The sequence below is a fragment of the Plodia interpunctella genome, chromosome 3 (genome assembly GCF_027563975.2).
Source record: "Plodia interpunctella isolate USDA-ARS_2022_Savannah chromosome 3, ilPloInte3.2, whole genome shotgun sequence".
NCBI lineage: Eukaryota > Metazoa > Arthropoda > Insecta > Lepidoptera > Pyralidae > Plodia > Plodia interpunctella.
Window position 1 is genome coordinate 5696454 of NC_071296.1, and position 20385 is coordinate 5716838.

The following is a 20385-nucleotide window of genomic DNA, read 5'->3' on the forward strand; positions in this document are numbered from 1 at the left end:
AACTTTCTTGTTTGTATAAGCAAATACACGTATTTGAAAGTTTGTATTTGTAGATTGTATTGTACAATAATAAGTAGGCACCTATCGGTACTTCTTTTTTTGAGAGATTATTCTTTTCTTCATTTACTTGGTTGTCTCTACATTATATTAGATTACTATTACTACATACTATATACATGTATTTGTTTATTATTAGCGAACCGCCCCGACTTCGCGTGGGTGCAATATTATGCATATTACATATTGTATAATCACTCTAGCTATTTAAAAAACTCGCAACAAAATTCGATGCGTAGTTTATTTCGTTATAGGTTAATTCGTAGTTTACGGACAAACAGCGGGAACCCACTTTGTTACTTTGTTACTTTGTTTGACTTACTATGTAGTGACTTATTATAACACACTAAAAAGGTAAAATGGCTTTTTCTACGAAATATCCTAAAGATCCCGCCACAGAAATTATTATAGTGGCCCAAATTCTATGTCCATAAATATACATGAACTTTAACTTTAGTTAATTTTGAAATGTACTTGCTCATTAACTATAACTATACACTTCAATATGAACTGACAAGTCTACCTTCTGAGGGAGACCTGCAACTGGTACGTATACTGTGTGCACTAAATACGAACTTCTTGTTAAATATTACAACTTTAAAGACCAAGTTCTACTGAAATTCTATTTATAAGGCCTTCATCAAGACACTCGCACTAACGTGCGAGCGTGTTAAAACATATAGAAAGCAAAGAAACACAACGGAGCCATAACGTACTGCGTCGTCGCAAAGCAACGGAGCACGTCTGAGCAAAGTGACAATGGCTCTTATTTCTGATGGATAAAATTCAACAAAATAAAATTTAGAAGAAACACGCATGATGTTAATTTTAAAACTTTGATGTTTAAACTGAAAGTCAGCATGATCAAGTAAAAGGTATCGTAAAATAAGAGCAAAGCAAATGTTAATTCTGTCAAATTCAGGAATCGAATCTTATTTGGGTGTAGGAGGTCACGAGGAAACGAATTAAATATTTTTTATAAATAATCAACATTAAAGTTGCCAGGTATTACTGAAACAGCTACATAGGTTATTTATTCATCTCAATATATAACTCTTATTCGGACCTAAGTTCTGTGGTAATGATATGCTGCCGGCATTAAAGTTACCCGCGAGTGTACTCTAGTAAACCCTATTCAAACTTCAAGAAGAGGAAGAAACTTTAATCTGCACAAATTATTCAAATTTGCCATTTTTATTAATTGAGGTAGAAAAAAATGAAGGCCTTCAGACTGCAAACGAGCCCGAAAGAGATTCCTATATTACAATAACTTGTGACAAAGTAAAAATCGCGATTAAAACTAACAAAAAAGTTCCTACTCATCGAAATTATTTCCCTGGAGGGAGTTCGACTTCATCTTAACTTGCGTATTTTTATAGAGGGATTTGTCCCAAATATAAGGTTGTATCTATTTTTTCATTTGGCTCGGGACTTGGTTCCGCGGAGTCCCGTGCCCACCATCAAGCCGCGGCGCCGCCCCGCTCGGCTCGCGGTCTCCATGGCGACCAGCTCAAATGACGTATCGATCCCGCGAGGGGGTCGGGGGGGCCTGGGGTGGCGCCGCTCCACCCGCCGCGCGACCCCCTTGCACCCCTGCCTCCGCCACTCGACCGTTGGCCCATGCAAAATGACGGATGTAAAGTTTGGATATACCTCCTTGGAAGGAAATGATATTTTCATTAAAATGAAAATGAGGTAATGTTTTACATTTTCTTTTTGCAATTTAATATTCATTTTCACAAAATGTAACAGTATTTACGTACCTACATATGTACGTATGTATCAAACGATAGACGAATATTGGATAGATATCTACAATACCATCTACCTACGAACACGCATAAGAATTGACTTTTATGCCCTTTTTATTGAGATGTAAAACATATTTGATGATCCCAGTTATCGTAGCCTACGTTATTACTACATTTTATGGAATTAAGAAATGAATAAAATTATACATATTCAGAATAGAAATGGGCCAGATGTCATTAGTATGACATCTGATTATTTTAGGGATTCTAATAAACTTTGCATTGGTATGCAAAGTTTATTAAAATCCCGCACAGCTATCCCTGAAACTTAAAAGAGGAAAGCGTTTCCCATAAAATGGCCACAAAAAACTCAGTTAACACCAATAGCAAAGAAAGCTTCATCAAGACTAGTTCTTAAAACTTCTGAAAACTTTTTTGTAGTTTGAAACCACTACGCCTTTTAAATCTAAAATCGTCATAGACATAATTGATTATGTATTTATAGATAATAAACTTTTTCTTACTTTTTTTAGCCAATATTACTTTTGACTTAGCAACTTTATAAATTTGACAATAGATGACAAGATCAGAAAATTGAAAAAAATGTGTTGCTCTTTATAAAATAGATATGTTTAAGACCATGTTATGATTCATAGACTGTAACAAAGCTACTGAATACGAACATTTGAATTTGGAAAATCCATTTAAAAAAATAATAAATTATAAAAATAAACACAACCATCATCGAAACAAACTAAAATGTTGAGACAACAAGTCGTTACCATAAATGCAATATTTAAGGAAGCTATCGAACAAACAACTTTTTTCGCTAAGATAGATTACTCAATCGTGACGTCACGTTAGAATATCATTTAGTGTAGAGCGTTTGGACAAGTCCAAAAGTAAAGTATCTTTTAATGTATTGTTATTATCACAGTATTTTTTCACTGGTGTTTCTAATAATATTCATCAAAATAATAATTTATCATGTACCCTATTCAATTGAATAAGTAATTTTTTTTCATGATAATATAGTATTAAAGTAAAGGTTTTGTAATTCCGGAAAACATATTACAAAAATGAAATGCTAAGCAAAATAAATAACAAAGATATGGAAAAACGTGTTTTAATAATAGCTACCGCAAATCGAACAATTGGAAATCCTCGAATATTCAACATTTCTATATTACATTATTTTAAATTAAATCATTGCTATGTTTAAACGTCTCTTCTAAAATTTTGTTTCAAACATTAACATAATTAAGTGGTTCTCAAAGTTTTCCCATTATAAACTTAGCGAGAAATTTTATTTTTCCCTCAAGTCAAGCGTGGCTGTGTGCGCGCGTGCGGACGTAGCAGCGAATTGGATTTTCTTTAGTGTGAGTAAACCTACTTTTGCTGGAAGGACAGGAAAACCTCGGAGATTCATGAAATATTAATATATTGCGTCTGATAACTTATTTTAAGGCATTTACTTATTTCTTGTAATGTTTTTCATTATTTTTGAAGGAAAATGAAATTCCTTTCGATATAAAACGTACTTATATTAACATAGGTTTTCTTGCGTCATGTCAAGTCGAAAAAGATGTAAAGAAGTTTTTGTTCGAATTTAATTAAACATTATGAAAAATCTTGTAGGTATAAAGACGATCACACTATTTTAAAGCATTTGATAAGGAATTCAGAGAAAAGATTAGAATGCAGGCAGAAAGTTAAGAATGCAGGCAGGCATTGCCCAACAATCGGACATAAATAGCTATATTGCAATATTATATGCTTTAGGTTTCAGTTGGAATTCATAATGTTTAAATTGTTAATAAATAAACATGAGCGATTCTAAAGACGCGAGTTTCAGTCATAACGTCTTCCCTCCTCGCGAACTAAGAAATATAGATCCTCGCGAGCAAAACCTGTACTAAATCACTAGTCTGCATTATTACATACATATAATTCCACGATCAACAGATACAAGCGTAATGTTTTGTTCGTTTTGATATTGTAAATTTTATGAGATTATAAATACGGTTTTAATTATATTTATATTATATTTATGGTTTTAATTATATAAGTATATATGCCCTTGGGCATACCCAAGGGCATATAAAAAATTATTAATAATATTGTTTTCTGTAGTTGTTTCATAATAAGCATTTGTTCAGAATAAGGTATTGGGTAAAAAAAAAATATTAGATATATGTATTTTTTACCAAATTGTTTATCGGACTAAAACTTTAATTAATGAGAATAAAACACACGGGAAGATTAGAACCGATTCCTCGATGATAAAGTCGGGTCTGATTGTTGTCTGAGGGCCGATCCTGATGAACACGATACCATACTAGAGGCTCATCCCGGGTTCACTCAGGTAAAACCATAATAAAATATACACCTAAACCTTCCTCTTTAATCACTCCATCTATTAAAATCCTCATCAAATTCCGTTGCATAGTTTTAAAGATAGCATAAATTGGGACCGACAAACAGCGGGAAGCGACTTTGTTTTACAAATGCTATGTAGTGACTATGCCCCCTGCTATACGTACCGTATACGTACGATTGCTGTGAATACGAGTATATTTTGAAATATAAAAACGTAATAAAAATAAAAAATATTTATCAAGTTAGGTATAAATAATTAGATTTCTTCAACCCCTTTTTTCTTCGTCGTATTTAATCACTCTTCATAGTGTGGATTTAGAAAAATAACAAATTTGTTCACAAATATTATATTCCAATCTATATGAGCAGAAGATTTAACGAAGAAAAACATCAGATTATCATCAAAATTTGAATGTCGTCATAATTTAATCACCATTTTCAGACCAAATCGACCCACTGGTGGTTTAAGCCTCCCTTTTTTGCGCCTTTGATTACGATATTGACAGCTTGCTCAGACCACGTGGCCATAGCTGTATTATTTACGATAATGATGTATTATTAAAATCTATAGTGTTTAGTTATTGGCTTTGTCTAGAAAATAATTGGTACCTAGGTAGTTATAATTACGAAATTAGATATTGTAACACTTTTATGTGGCACCATACACCGTGTTCTGTAATATTTGTGTTTAGTTACGAACTCATTAAGTACAGTTAACAATTTCTCTTATGAACCGGTTCTTTACTTTGAACAAACTTTACTTAAGTATGCTTTAAGACTGGGAACTGGTTATGTCATAAGAAATAAATATATAATTACAACAGATACATAATATCTATACACATTAATAACAATAAAATTAGTCTTATTTTAAGAATTGCTTTTACAGTCAAAATGATGATAACAAACCGACATTTTTCACGGTTAACCCACTTCATTATTTTTTGTGTTCATAATTAGGGATTAACAAAACAAAAATAAAATATACTCCAGCTTTTCATTCCTGAACTTCATCAGACAATATTGACCTTGTAAAGAAATTCCTATGGAATGAGAATACAAATAAAATACAATACAAAATGTTTTATTTTACTCCACAAGTTTTAACAATTCTTAGGTGTAACTTAAATAGGTTAACTTAAATTTAGAACTTTTGTAAAGCAGTGGAGACACCAAACTCCAAACAAAGAGAAGGAAGTAAATTGATAATGATTATTCAAATCGAAATATATTTACTCAAATGGTAATGGGATTTCCTTTTCCTATCCAAAGTATGTAGGTAACATAATCCCAAAAGGAGTAAGTATATGCCACCAAGGAGAGAGAGTAAGTATATCAAAAAAGAAGATTGCAAAAGTAAATTTTTAATTCCCTGAAAACATTTAACCAATATTGGCCTCACAATAGCCAGGCTGAGACGGGACACGTCGATCCCGCTCTGTCCCGCTCCCCTCGACTGGAATGCCCATTGTCCCGCCGATATGATGTTATGGCAAGCCACTTATGTCAATAGCTACATTTTGTCCAACGATCTTTGTATTGCTGTAGCTGTTATTTAGATTTCATACCCTCATAAGTACCTATGCTCAAATGTTTCAATCTAATATGATACACCTGCCTAAATAAATTTTAACGTTTTCTAAATATTTATAACGATTTATTCTGTTCATTGTTTTAACATATGGTTCAAGGTAGATGCGACTTTAAAATAAGTTAAGCAGTTAAAATTATAATTAATTTAATTACAAGTTATTTTTTTGTTTACTAATAAAACATTCCATTAATTATTGAGCCCAACTCTTTATCCAGTCTGTTATAAAACGGTATGTATATAAATCTTCTTTTATTTTATTTTTTATTTTATTTTATCTACAGGTGTAAAGAAAATTGTTTAGACAGGAGACAGCTTTTGTTTATGCCATATAATTGATGGAAATTGGGACCGTATCCTTTAATTAGGTTCAACATGACTTGATACACATAAGTAGGTAGTTTACACTATGACCATATACACTATTTAAATGGATTTATTATACATGTCACACATGCTTTTTAACTTATTTTGAAAATAATGATGAGATGAAAAAGTTCTGGAATAAAATTCCCGTTCGATTCCAGAATATTTCATTTAATTATTATTTTCATATAAACTATGTTTAGCACTGTAAGTAGACAGGTTGTCCTACCACTTTCCTTCCCTTATACCGGCGCGGCGGCATACATAGATACTAAATTATGTTTAATTACAGTGTTATATTAGTTACACTATTTCTAACTAAACAATAACATTTCATGATTATGTCTCAAAACAGTTGACAAAATATATTTATATTAACCATTAGCTTTTTGCCTGCGGCTTCACCCGCGTATTATTTCGTACGTCCGCAGACGGACAGACGGACAGACGGACAGACGGACAGACGGACAGACGGACAGACGGACAGACGGACAGACGGACAGACGGACAGACGGACAGACGGACAGACGGACAGACGGACAGACGGACAGACGGACAGACGGACAGACGGACAGACGGACAGACGGACAGACGGACAGACGGACAGACGGACAGACGGACAGACGGACAGACGGACAGACGGACAGACGGACAGACGGACAGACGGACAGACGGACAGACGGACAGACGGACAGACGGACAGACGGACAGACGGACAGACGGACAGACGGACAGACGGACAGACGGACAGACGGACAGACGGACAGACGGACAGACGGACAGACGGACAGACGGACAGACGGACAGACGGACAGACGGACAGACGGACAGACGGACAGACGGACAGACGGACAGACGGACAGACGGACAGACGGACAGACGGACAGACGGACAGACGGACAGACGGACAGACGGACAGACGGACAGACGGACAGACGGACAGACGGACAGACGGACAGACGGACAGACGGACAGACGGACAGACGGACAGACGGACAGACGGACAGACGGACAGACGGACAGACGGACAGACGGACAGACGGACAGACGGACAGACGGACAGACGGACAGACGGACAGACGGACAGACGGACAGACGGACAGACGGACAGACGGACAGACGGACAGACGGACAGACGGACAGACGGACAGACGGACAGACGGACAGACGGACAGACGGACAGACGGACAGACGGACAGACGGACAGACGGACAGACGGACAGACGGACAGACGGACAGACGGACAGACGGACAGACGGACAGACGGACAGACGGACAGACGGACAGACGGACAGACGGACAGACGGACAGACGGACAGACGGACAGACGGACAGACGGACAGACGGACAGACGGACAGACGGACAGACGGACAGACGGACAGACGGACAGACGGACAGACGGACAGACGGACAGACGGACAGACGGACAGACGGACAGACGGACAGACATTGTAAAAAACATTGTTTTGGCTGTTATTAATACTTGTTTCTCTCTTAAATGTATTCTATACACAGACATAGCCCACTTACAGTTTTACGAGTATAATATGTAATTGATTGCATTGTATCTTACAGAAATAATACATTTTCACTTCTATATTGCTGTAAAGCTTATTACTGAATGTATTTATATATTATATAATAATGTATGTATTTATAGTTTGTCACCAGTGACAATATATTGCAAGGAACGCTTGATAATGTAGATAAAGCATAAAAGCTCGAGTAGGTATATTATGTTTGAAGTGAACACGTTAATTCAGAGACAAATGAGGGGCAGCAAATCATGTTTTGACGACACGTCAAGCCGGGATAATGCGAGAGTGTATGTAATATGTAACGTAGAGGCCTTTGTAATGATCTAGTAAATTTAAGAGTGCTCGTAGAATGACTAACACATCTATACAGTATACACAACGCTCTATCCCTATTATTCACAAAAAAAATCGAATTTTATAAAGTACGATTGTGACAAAACATATTTTAGGTTAAATTACGCTTTAACTTTTAGTATTTATAAAAAATACTTTGTTCGAAATGGAATACACTAGTTGTTCGCCGCGAACATAAACCTCGCGAACACAATATTTTTTTACAAAATTGTCAATAATTTAAAAACGACTGAACAGATTTTAATGCCCCGCGAATTTAAAAATTTTATTGGCATATCCTATATACCTTTTAAATTTCATCAAAATCGGACCAATTGTTCGAAAGTTATCGCGTTACCAACATACATATATACATACAAAAAATGAATTTTCCCCAAGTAGAAAGTTAGACCTCGCTTGCTTCACTCGCTCGGTCAAAAAGATGAACATATATCTTCTGAATGATGATAAACAACTGAATTTTATTATTACTAGTCGTTCGCCGCGAATTTAGACCTCGCGAACACAATATTTTTTTTACAAAATTGTGAATATTTCAAAAACGACTGAACCGATTTTGATGCCCCACGAACTTGAAAATTCTATTGATAGATCCTACATACCTTTTAAATTTCATCAAAATCGGACCTACGGTTCGAAAGTTGTCGCGTTACAAACAAACAAACATACATACAAAAAATATATTTTTGCCCCAAGTAGAATGTTAGACATCGCTCGCTTCGCTCGCTCGGTCAATTATAGACCTGCCCCAGCTTTGCTCATGTCAAACCGGAATCACACACCTAATCTTTCCTTATAACACTATATATTGCTAAAGTGTACGAACATCAGACCTTTTTGAGTTTATCGCGTATACGCACAGACGCAACTTTTTCTTTCATATGTAGGGATTTCAGGGCATCAAATCTCAGTCATTATAGTATGGAAAGCAAAACTGACATTTCAGGTGGTACACATAAGCTCAAAAAGTAATAAATTTCTATGAAATAGACACAAACCATACACAAACCAACCCACCTAGATAGATTATTATACAAAGACAATACAAACATGTTTTTTCTAATACGATTAGCTCAAAATATTAAAAGTAAAATAACTTGCAATTCTATTTTAAAAAATTGAGCTTCTAGACTTGTTTGAAATAAAAAGTCAGGTTTTGTTCAATCAAGCACCTAACCAATAATCCTGGAATGCACGGGCCAAATAGATAATTATGGTAGCTTGGTATGATGAATGTTCATAATGGTATTTTCGTATCGTTACTTACACAATAAGCAATAACTTTCGTAATAATTTGTAAAGAAGTAAATACTTTATTGTTTACTATATAGTCTATCATGCCGTCTACTACGCCATCTACTCCTCTATTTAAATCTCTATCTACTTTAACGTCTACTCTTCCATTCACTCGACCCCATGTATTGGGCTAAACTAAATAGCTAAACGAAATGATACAACAAACTGCTCATTATAAACTGTTTCGTTGCTCATGCTCTAGAACAGAGAAAGAAAGCTACGCTAAGCCAGTGTTACCAGTGTTAGTGGTTGAATCAGCCGAGAGTGGCCAAGAGGCTCACGCTGGCCGGAGTGAGCACAGCTGTCAAGGCCAACTGAGGTCAGTCCTCCGACGCGCCGCGCTACGATGCCAGGGAGACCGGTTCTACAATTTTTAGTCTCTTTTTATTTTCATTTTTGTATACACGACGCTCAGACTAAACAATGTTTATACGAGTCAGCAACGGATTAACTTTTATTGCGTAGTCAAATGAAATTATTTTAAAGAAACATAACGACAACTTACTATTTACTCGTGCCTAGAGTACGAATAGACACCTCCATAGTTTGGTTTTGGTTGCGAATTTCGAGTCGCAGGCAGAACTAATAGTACCTTATTTTCAGACATAATAAAATAATAAGTAATTATGAAAAGATTTTGGTATCAACAAAAAGTAAATATAATTTCAAAAAAATGAACGACTTATAAACTCAGTAACGTAATATTTTAAGATGTCAAATTTTGTTTATATTAAACTGTCTATTTATGATACTAGCTTTGTTTATGTTCCCAGATAGTTTATTTTTTCTTGATTCGTTGATGGCCACCAGATGGCGTGTCTATAGTGTTCGCGCTGTAATGTATGGTTTCATTTCGTAACAGATATAAACATGGCACCCTCATTGCTCCCGCTATATAATTTTTACACGTATCTAGAAAGTTTGAGAATTTAGCTCGTAACTGTATGCAATCTTGCTGAAGGGATTTCCCAGATTTTTACATATGTTAACAAAGTTGGAAAGGATGTTGTCTTTATAGATCCAAATTATCTCCTTTTGTGTTTTTTCCTTTTTTCCTACTATGTGATAATTATTTTTACTGTAAAATAAAGACTGTTCAAGTAGTCAATATTATCACACTAAACTGCTTTTATCAAATAAGTTTTGACATTATATTTTTTTGCAAATTAGTTGTTAGTAGCACTGGAATTCTTCTTATTCTAATTTACTATCTACATTTCTTACATCCTGACGTAAAAGAGTGCAATAGCAGAAATCTATTTAGTTATTATTAATATTACAATACTTATTTAGTTTTATTTTGATTAAATGAAATTTGGCAAAGCAAGATTAAAAAGAGTTTAAGTTGAATGGGATATGGAATATGATATTGAATCCCAGTTAACAGACAAATCTCTTTTTACAATCTGGAAATCATTATTGAGATCATAAAAAATAAAAGAAGAAGTAATAAGAACAACTTCTCGACCGCAAAGACAAGTCGGTTGCGAAAATAGACCATTCTAATTTAGATAGCGGTATATTTGGTTGCTCTATTCAATCTTTTTGTGCCTTTTCGGTTCAGTTATTTTTTTTTTCAAACTTCTTTGACACAGTGTACACAGTCCTGCCTGCCTCAATCCACATCCATGCAGCATGCCAATTGCATCTACACATCCGACTAGGACACTGATTTTTATGTCAACTACAAACTTGAAGTATTTTGATTGTTTCTTTCAGAATCAGTCAAATGACTTTCGTGTAACTACTACCTACTTAGTTCTCATCTTTGCTTTCCATTAGGTTAGACTGAGGTCAAATGCATTTAAATTTTTAATAAACAAAAATAAATTGAATGAAACTCCTAACGATATCGTGCATTTGCATTTAGGTGATATAGATATAAAAAATAAATAAATATATATATATATACTCTTACTAACATACTTTGAATTGCAAAATGAAAAATTAAAGATGAAAAAAGCAAGCTGTTACATTCTTTTTATGGAATTCATGCATCGCTAGGTATGTGTATCACTTAAATACCGTCCGAGCATTGGAAATGTTGGAGAAATATCAACGGACTGAAGAACAATGGAGTATTATGTGGTAATATTGAAAATATATTCGTTTGCTTAAGCGTGGAAAAAATATCTAAACAAATCGCTGTATTGTTTCTTCTGATGCAAGTTTTAAATAATCACAAATTTTGGACAAACCTATTTATTCGTTTGTAAAGTGAAGCTGTGAAATTTATTAACACCGTTGTCAGATCAATTACTTTGTCACGGTTTTAATATAGTCAATTTCTACTAATCAAAATGTCATCTTGTTATGTTAATTGTTGCCTTTTGAAACGAAACCTTTGTTTTAAGATGAGAAGACCTTGGTTTTAAGATCACTTATTGTAAAAAATCGAGATAATTCAAGATTTTTAAATTTTCAAATCCAGGCGGAAAGCCACAGCCAAAAGCAGTATTTTTCATTTGAAGTCGACAAGTCTAAAACTCTTACAGCTTTAAGAAGCTTCAAACTTATGTAAACATTGTGCATGTGTAGTACACATATCGTAAATAATCAAAATATGCAAAATTTTCTACATTCATGCTTAATTTATTCGATAGTCAACACAAATTCACCTGCGGCTGCGAGTGAAAATCACGCCAAGATATATTCTTTTATCTTATCCTAGTTCGGGACAGAAAGGACCGAGTCACCGACTGTAGCCATTTTACGAAGACATCTCAATCTTACTTCATGGTCTCTGAAACAAAAGGTCCAATATCCAGTGTCCAAGGGTCTTCCCAGTTGGTTGCTGTCGAGGCTTCGAGCAAGTAACTTGTCGGGGTCATAACCTGTTTGCGACCCCTCCCTTTGGGACGCCAGAGCTTTCGATGTACTCCAGTGACCCTGACTGATGACAATCAAATGTATTTTCCGACATAATAACATATTTTAAGTTAAATTTGTTTCATTTACGGAACCACTTTTAAATTAAGGACGTTAGAAGACAAGAAGAGAACGTTTTTAAGTGTTGGGAATCTCCTGTTACCAAAATACCACTATTTTTTATAATGTTAGTCGAGTTTCCCAGAGATCAATGTTAATCTCTTTTAAATTAATTTCATTTATTTCGCAATAAATCCTCCCCTCAGACAAGTCAAAGATTCTCAAAACGTAATTATTTTTTTACGACTGTTGTAAAATGTAATCCCATTAAAAACATTTTCATGTAAAAATGTTGCCAAGACGAGTCTAGTTAGCTTCACAAACTCTACACTTTAGTCTAAATGTATGAAAAGGTGGTCAGATCTCATGTAGAGCCAATATACTTGATATGCGCCCTAACATTACCAGACATAACTTCACATACTCTACATTCTAGTTAAAACGTGTGGCTTGACATGTGGATTTCAGTTATTTTTGTAAGTTGGTAAAACCTATGAGACCAAGTGTTTTACTATTTCATTTCTTTAGTCCCACATTTTTCTTTAATTTTTTTTAAATATTTTTTTTATTATAATTTATTTTTTATTTCTTTATTGACCTTGTAGAGACGGCGGTCGTCACTACTACCGTATAAACTTTCACCCCCTTTTTTAAGGATTTAGGGGATGATTTTTGAAAAATTACCACACACGTATTTTTTTATTTGTTACAAGAAGTATTATTACTAATTTTAAGATATCTAGCACAAGAAATAGTGCTAGTCTCATACAAACTTCCACCCCCTATACCAAGGGGATTAGGGGGTTAGGTTGTTTTTTTAATTTTTTTGTTGTTTCTGTACTAACATTAGCTTACATACCAAATTTCAGTTTTCTAAGACTTCAGGAAGTACCCTCACAATTTTGATGATCAGTGAATCAGTCAGTGAGTCAGTGACGAAATTATGGGTTTTTGGATATCTATAAAATCTAAAGTATACTAGCTACTATATACAACAACTTTGTATGTTTAATTCATGTACTCATGGTATTATATCTAAAAAATTTTAACTATCTGGCATTATCCAAACCAAAGTTACGAGGGTTCAAAAATACGACGAAACGTTTCGAGAAAAGGTGTGCCCTTGCGCTTCGCTTGGCTCGTCTTGGCAGGGACACTCCCGTGCCCCCAGATTTCATTTCAATCCATCTAAACGTTTATAAAATAATTCACATCAGTTGCAGCGTACATGTTGTTCTGGGTAAAATTTAAATTGGCTGGAATTGTCGATTTGTGATTTGAGTTTGTTTGCGCAGGGCATTTGATTTGTTGAAATGACGTGGAAGACATGTTGTATTTATTGTGCCAAGCTCCGTCCCGTGGCCCGTGATATTGTGAGGCGCACAATGCGAGTGCAGCGGGCCAACGTGCCTTGTGAAATGTTGCACGACTACTTTTTTCGTCTGGATTCTATACTCACGATACTCGTTTTTTAAGCCGTGAGTCCGAGATGTACAGGTTTATCTGTTTAAAATTTATTAACATCGAGAAACAATTTAAAGCCTTTTCTTTAGACTGTTATACAATTTTTTTTCCATTTTATAAATTGATGTTTTATCAGCATTGTGATTTTAATAAAGAATACTGTGAGCTACTTACTATAAAAATATCATTAAGTGCCGTGACTTTTTAGTGTCTAATGTATGCATCCCGAAATTATAATATATGCAGCTCAATGTAAACTCATTTCAAAAATAAACCTTTAATTCTAGAAGAATTCTGAGGACATCCACACATCCTCGTTAGAGACGCTGATTCTAAAAGTTTACAGCATCTTACTTCATTATTGACTAGATGTTTTGCCAAGTCCATAAATTAAATATCACACATTTTTAATGTTAATTTGAGCATTCGGACGATTCTGAACTTTTATCTTAGCACTTATTACTCTGAATGTATTAGGACTTTTGTCTTAATCCGTCTAATAATACTAACGTGACAAATTATGGTTGTAATTATGTACTATAATTATGTAATATATTTATTTATTTATAATGGGTACTTAACATTATTATTCCTTATTCCTTAAAATACCTTAAAATAAAAATAATAAAAACTGCTGACTATTATATTTTTAACCGTGGGCGCGTAGAAGTATCCATGAGGATAAAACACTAGTAGTTTGTAGAATTTATTACATTGATTTGCTATAACGATATAATCATATTTTATAGAATGTCCTTGGCTTTATCGATTATTATATCATTATATATAGAGTCAGGTCAAACAAGACATTATGTTCATGTGCCCTAGATGTATATCTAGTCAGAGTCTAGAGGTCACAGTGTATACTATGACCATAATATCATATGAGAATTTATGACCATAATATCTTAAAATAGAATGTATTTTCAAATAATTATATGCCAACACGAACATAAAATGTAACAGCGAATAAAACTGACTATGAAGATAAATATGATATAGCTCCCTAACGTGAACTTATAACCCTGAATTTATAGGCTCATATAAAATGTAGAGGAAAATCTCAATCATATATCGTAATACATATTAGTACAGACGATATAGGAAATATATATACACACATTTTATTTATAAATGCCAAAGGACTTTTTTGTTTCATATGTTTCACGGCTAATCGTTGGACCATCATAATGATTTAATCAGAAAAAGACAGAACAATCTATCTACCCAAAAAACCACTAAATATGCATTAATGTAAACGAAATCGTGAGTAATAAATAGCTATCCCTTTCAAAAGCCAGAATATTTTCATTACACGTAGCATAGTATGAATGTAAAAATATTTTTGAATAGATTTGATGCCTATGCCTATTCGCAATCGCAGATTGAAGTAAATGTGGCATCGCACAGATTTTCATAATAATACGATTGCTGTACCCATACATGATTTTTTTCGTTATAAAAAGTGTCTTTCGTTTAATTCGACATACTATTCATACATACATATTATAACGCCCATTTCCCATGGAGGTAGCCAGAGATTAGGGATCCCCACTTGCGGTAAACTCGCGTGAATGGACTATAAGTATAAATATATAACTTATTCTAAAATTAATTTCCCGACAGAAAATAAATCCATACTAAATCATAACATTGTTAAAGAATGTAAATAAAAACGTAATTAATTACAAAACAAAAAGCTCTTAAAAGCTTTCCTTTTCAAACTCGGGGTGGGGTGGCGCCCCTCTGTTATTATACCTACCAAACTAAATTTCCTTCTAGATGTATGTTGCCTTCCACCTACCCACTTGCCAAATACGTAATTTCCTGTTATCCTTCAAAAGTATTGATTTTGTAAATTATATTAAAAATTACTTGCATGTTATGATTATATCAAGCATACTTCAAATAAATGTGTAAAATTGAGTAAATGTGTTTACGTTTATATATAACATGGGTTATTCGTCAAAAAGCTATTTGGTAAAAAATAAAAGCCTGTGCGCAAATGCGTAGGCCGGTTATGAAGATTATTCCACCGTCAAATTTGAGTGAAAAATTCCGAGTTAACATATAACGTTAGATTTAATTTGGGAAATGTTTGTTTGAATTTTTTCAGTTGTAAATTGGAGTAAAATGAAGGAGCGTCCCGACGCGGGCCGGAGCGGAGAATAACACATGGGGTGCAGCGAAGGGTGCGGCGCGGGCGGCCCACTGAAAAGTGCGCGGGTGGGGCTGAACAAACTCGCGGGGACATGCAACTGCGGCATCACACTTTTCACCATTTTCCTTCTTCCTATCTTCCTTGTCTCTTTATAAGCCAAAATATTTATTGCTCTTTTCCACTTTAATCCGAATTTAGATATAAACGAACTATTAAACTTCAAAAGTTATGTTAACAGAAAATAATGGTATTTACAAAAAGATGCAAAGAATATAAGTTTTACAGTCGAAAATTATAGCTGTTATCAAAATAAAACATGAAAAACCATCAACAGAACTAGTTGTTAAAACACAATGCACTACAGATAAGAATTTACGATAGAAAGTGTGTCACATTCACGTTCGAATGAAGACGCATCCGGTCGTAAATCTTACGTAAACTATTCACGATAAGTAAAATTTGTGCTTACAAATAGGTAAGAAAAACAGTATTTTCTGGTGGAAGCAGTTGAACGTCCCTCCAGCATGTACTCTCAAATAGGGGAACAAGCATTTTAGCATTACCCCCGTGCACAACTCTTCCCGCGGGGAGGGGGTGGGCCCACGGCGACGTAAAAATCAATATGCTGGAGTTGTTAAATCACGCTTATAAACGAGCACTCGTCTTCGTTTCATTCCTCAAATTACTCATATACATGGTTTTCGTAAATTACTTTAATGATAAATATTTTGTTAAAAAAGCCGTTATCTATTCTTTCTTGTAATCTTAGAATTTTCATAAACGTGATAATAAACTAAACTTCTAAACACATCACAACACTTCCAACATCCGGGGTTACATTATTTCGGAATGACATTCCCACGGGAGCGAGGTCCGGAACGCTAGTAATGTTACAAAATGATAGCCCAAACCTTTTCTATTTTTTCTAGAAATTAATACCAATGGAGGCAAAAGAACGGAAATAACATTGTAATTAATCGTATTATATTCGATTGGATAGCATTAACTGCTTTACTTTCGGTGTCCATTATCAGATAGCAGCAACCCTTTGATCTCATTAATCGAAGCGGGTGGAATTAATTAAAAAAGGTCAACAGCTTTATAGAAACAATAGCTTTCCAACCCTCACCCACCGCCGTTCATAGAATTGCGAGAATTGAATTATTTATACTTAAATACTGAAAATATGTGGAATAGATGTCATAAGGCACATTCGTTATTAGGCATATTATATACATCATTCATGTCGAGTGTGTTATTGCTAACACTAGTAACGGATTTTTTATTCAAGTCGCCTTCTTCAAAGGCATCTGACATGATTTACGACTACCTTCTGTCAACTATTGGCAAGTAGTCGCCTACACACTAGTGAACTAAACTGTCCACCATTGTACAGGTTTCCTTATGATATCTTCCTTCACCGAAAGCTAGCGGTGGTCGATGAGAACTGCTACTATACATGAGTCAGATTGGTATACAAACTCATATGGGACGAGTAGAATTTGAACCACCATCGCTTCTGATTCCGACCGAAGTGAAATAAGAGGAATAAAGGTATAAAAAAGAGGGTTTAATATGACTAAATATCTCAATCAGATATCGATTTATTTATTCAATTCATCTATTTCTTTTCCTTTCTTTTTCATTTACAAGTATTAATCTAACCTTTTAGACAGCGCTTGTGGGAATTCCATAAATATATCTCTATACATTGTATATTTATTTCCTTTTTCAATAATTCTACTTTCTGTATAATGATAAAAAAATTAATTGAGAGAGACAGAGAGAGCTAATGTTATCAAAGAGTGAAGTTGTTCTGGATAACAAATCCGCCCCAGGGTAGGTAACCTAGAGTTACCCAATCAAACCGATAGTTCCGTGTCTAGATTAGTTGTATGTAGCTGTAGTTGTGTGGATGTCTGATCGCTTGCGACCAGACACATAAGAGCATACATATACATACGGGCAGGAACATCATACGAGCCCCGAGACCACTGAATGTTGTGAGAGTTCTATTGTATTCCTCATAAATTGAATCCACAATTCAATCTAAACTGCCTTCTTGTATATTCTTTAGTATTACTTTTATATTCACTTAGTTGTATACAAATCTGTCGTGCGTGTTGTTACTTGATAAATAAAAAAGTAGTATAAATGTAGGTTTTATATTTTTAAGGTTCCGAAGTATAAGAAACCCTTTTAGTTTTGGGCTAAACTGTTGGGGCTAAAAAAGTACAATTTTGTAAAAAAAAAATGCTTTACGTACAAGTAGGTACCAAGATTTAAATTGGGAACAATTTTTTTTCTCCAGATTAACGCAACGTGTAATTTTATCATTTCATAGAACGATAAACAAAATCGATTTAAATTAGAAAAATATTTAGAATTTAATTTCAATTATATGATGGTTATTAATTATGGCCTTATTAAACTTAAACATAGTCGTTATATATGTATATAAACGCAATAATATATTGTCATCCGAGTTAAACCAAAGGTATACCAAATTTCAGCTCAATCGGTTGAAGCTGCTGCAAAATTCAGTTGCAAGATTCCATCCAAACATAGAAGTTAAATAAAAGCTTATAAAAAAAGATGAAATAACTTTTACTTTGTGTTTGTGTAGCCTGAGCTAACTACTCTGAACTGTTATTACTTTGTTTTTATTTCTCCCAAACACGAGTTTGGGAGGAAAAAATATAATATGCTTAAACAAAAAAACATGTTTGTGCAGTAAAGAGGGTTCGAGGAGTTCCCTCGTTAGGAGCCATCCTGTCCACCATCTCGTCTTGTTTATCAAAATATTCATCAATAATATATTTAAAAAAACCTAACCATTTACCTGCCTAAAAAATAATTAATTGCACATAATAACTTTTTCAGTTAGTGGGTTAAGTTACCCACTAACTAAAAAGGTATTCTCGGCGAACTAGTCAAATATACCTCAATAGGTAAAATTATTAACTAACTCCCAATATAACACACAAGCCTAAAACAATTATGCGTCTTAAAATTAATATGCAGGGTAACATAATTAATTCAAATGAATGCACACACACCCTGCTTCACAAAAACAAGGGAGTATGGTTGGCAATATACCCATATTTATGTACATGAAAACCTTCGAGTAAACAATCTACCTACTTCAATAGCTTAACTAATGTACAGTGCCCCAATACTAGCTAAGTGTCAATCAAACCTACTATGGTTTATTCTTTTTCTTACTTTAGTTATAATTTAATAATTAAAAACAGATACATATATCGTTTAACCTTGTATGCCCTCTAAATATACTTACTCTCTACGCTATACTGTACTACTAAAAAGTCATTTAAGTTAGCTCATCTTAATTCAAATTAAGCAGAATAAATAGGAACTTAAAACAATCTGAGATTTAATCAAAAGTTTATCTCATTTAAACCAACTGATTCCTGAGTAATTATTATTACAAGGTCCCGTATTATTTTTATCGATGTATATTTTTCACATGTTAAAGTTGTTAAAAGGAAAAGTTTACAAGATATATGTATGTTATTATCGCGATAAAACATGAAATAGTTACCTAAAAGTAAAAAGTAATATTACTTGTCCCGTTAAAGTGGGTCACCCCCCAGGCCCGCGAGCGCCCCCTCTCACCCATCCGCGACTGTCCCCCTCCCCACACCACCCCCAACATTCATTGTGCCGCAATATATTTCTTTTTATGTGCAAACAGAAAAGTCATTTATTTAAATTTTCTCACGAATTCGCATCGCAATTTTATTTTATTATATTATCTGTATCGCATTTAGAGTGCTCCGCGTCTAACATAACATTGCTTCAGCCAGGGTCTTTTAAGGTACCTATTCGAGAAAAGCTTGAATTGAATACTATATGTGTGATTAAATAAACCGGCTTAGGTATTCTTTGAGACGACAAAGTAACGTTCCGAACACATATAACGACAGAACATAACTTAGAACATGTAATGTATGGATTCATTGTAATCTATTTTAACATAGGTAATTGAAGTCGGAGCTCCATGTGGCAGCTGAGTTTCATAGTTTTCGTACATGATTCGTACTGAATCAATTTGTTGAAACAAATTGCTATCCGTAGCCGGAATATATTAACAAGTGATTTACTCTTGGCTGAAGAAATCAATGCTAAATTAACGCTAAGTATATGAGTATGTAGGTAAGTTTAAGGCGTACGAATGAAGACATGAATCACTTACCAATGTCATGTCATTCAGTGACATGAGATTGAACGAAATACTATTTGGCTTTTACATCTTTCCTTTCGTACTCAAAATGTAAAGCGGCTTCAGACAGTGAATAAATTCATAATGTAATTTATGCCAAGGTATGGCTATTAAATCTCAACCAAAACCCACTTTGTGTTCCTTAATTTAACCCGTCATTCAAAGTATTCTAAGACCTGTAATAAAACATTTTGAACCTACACAGCATATTATTACATCTTAAACTTACTCTCCAATGAATTAATGTTATAATTTA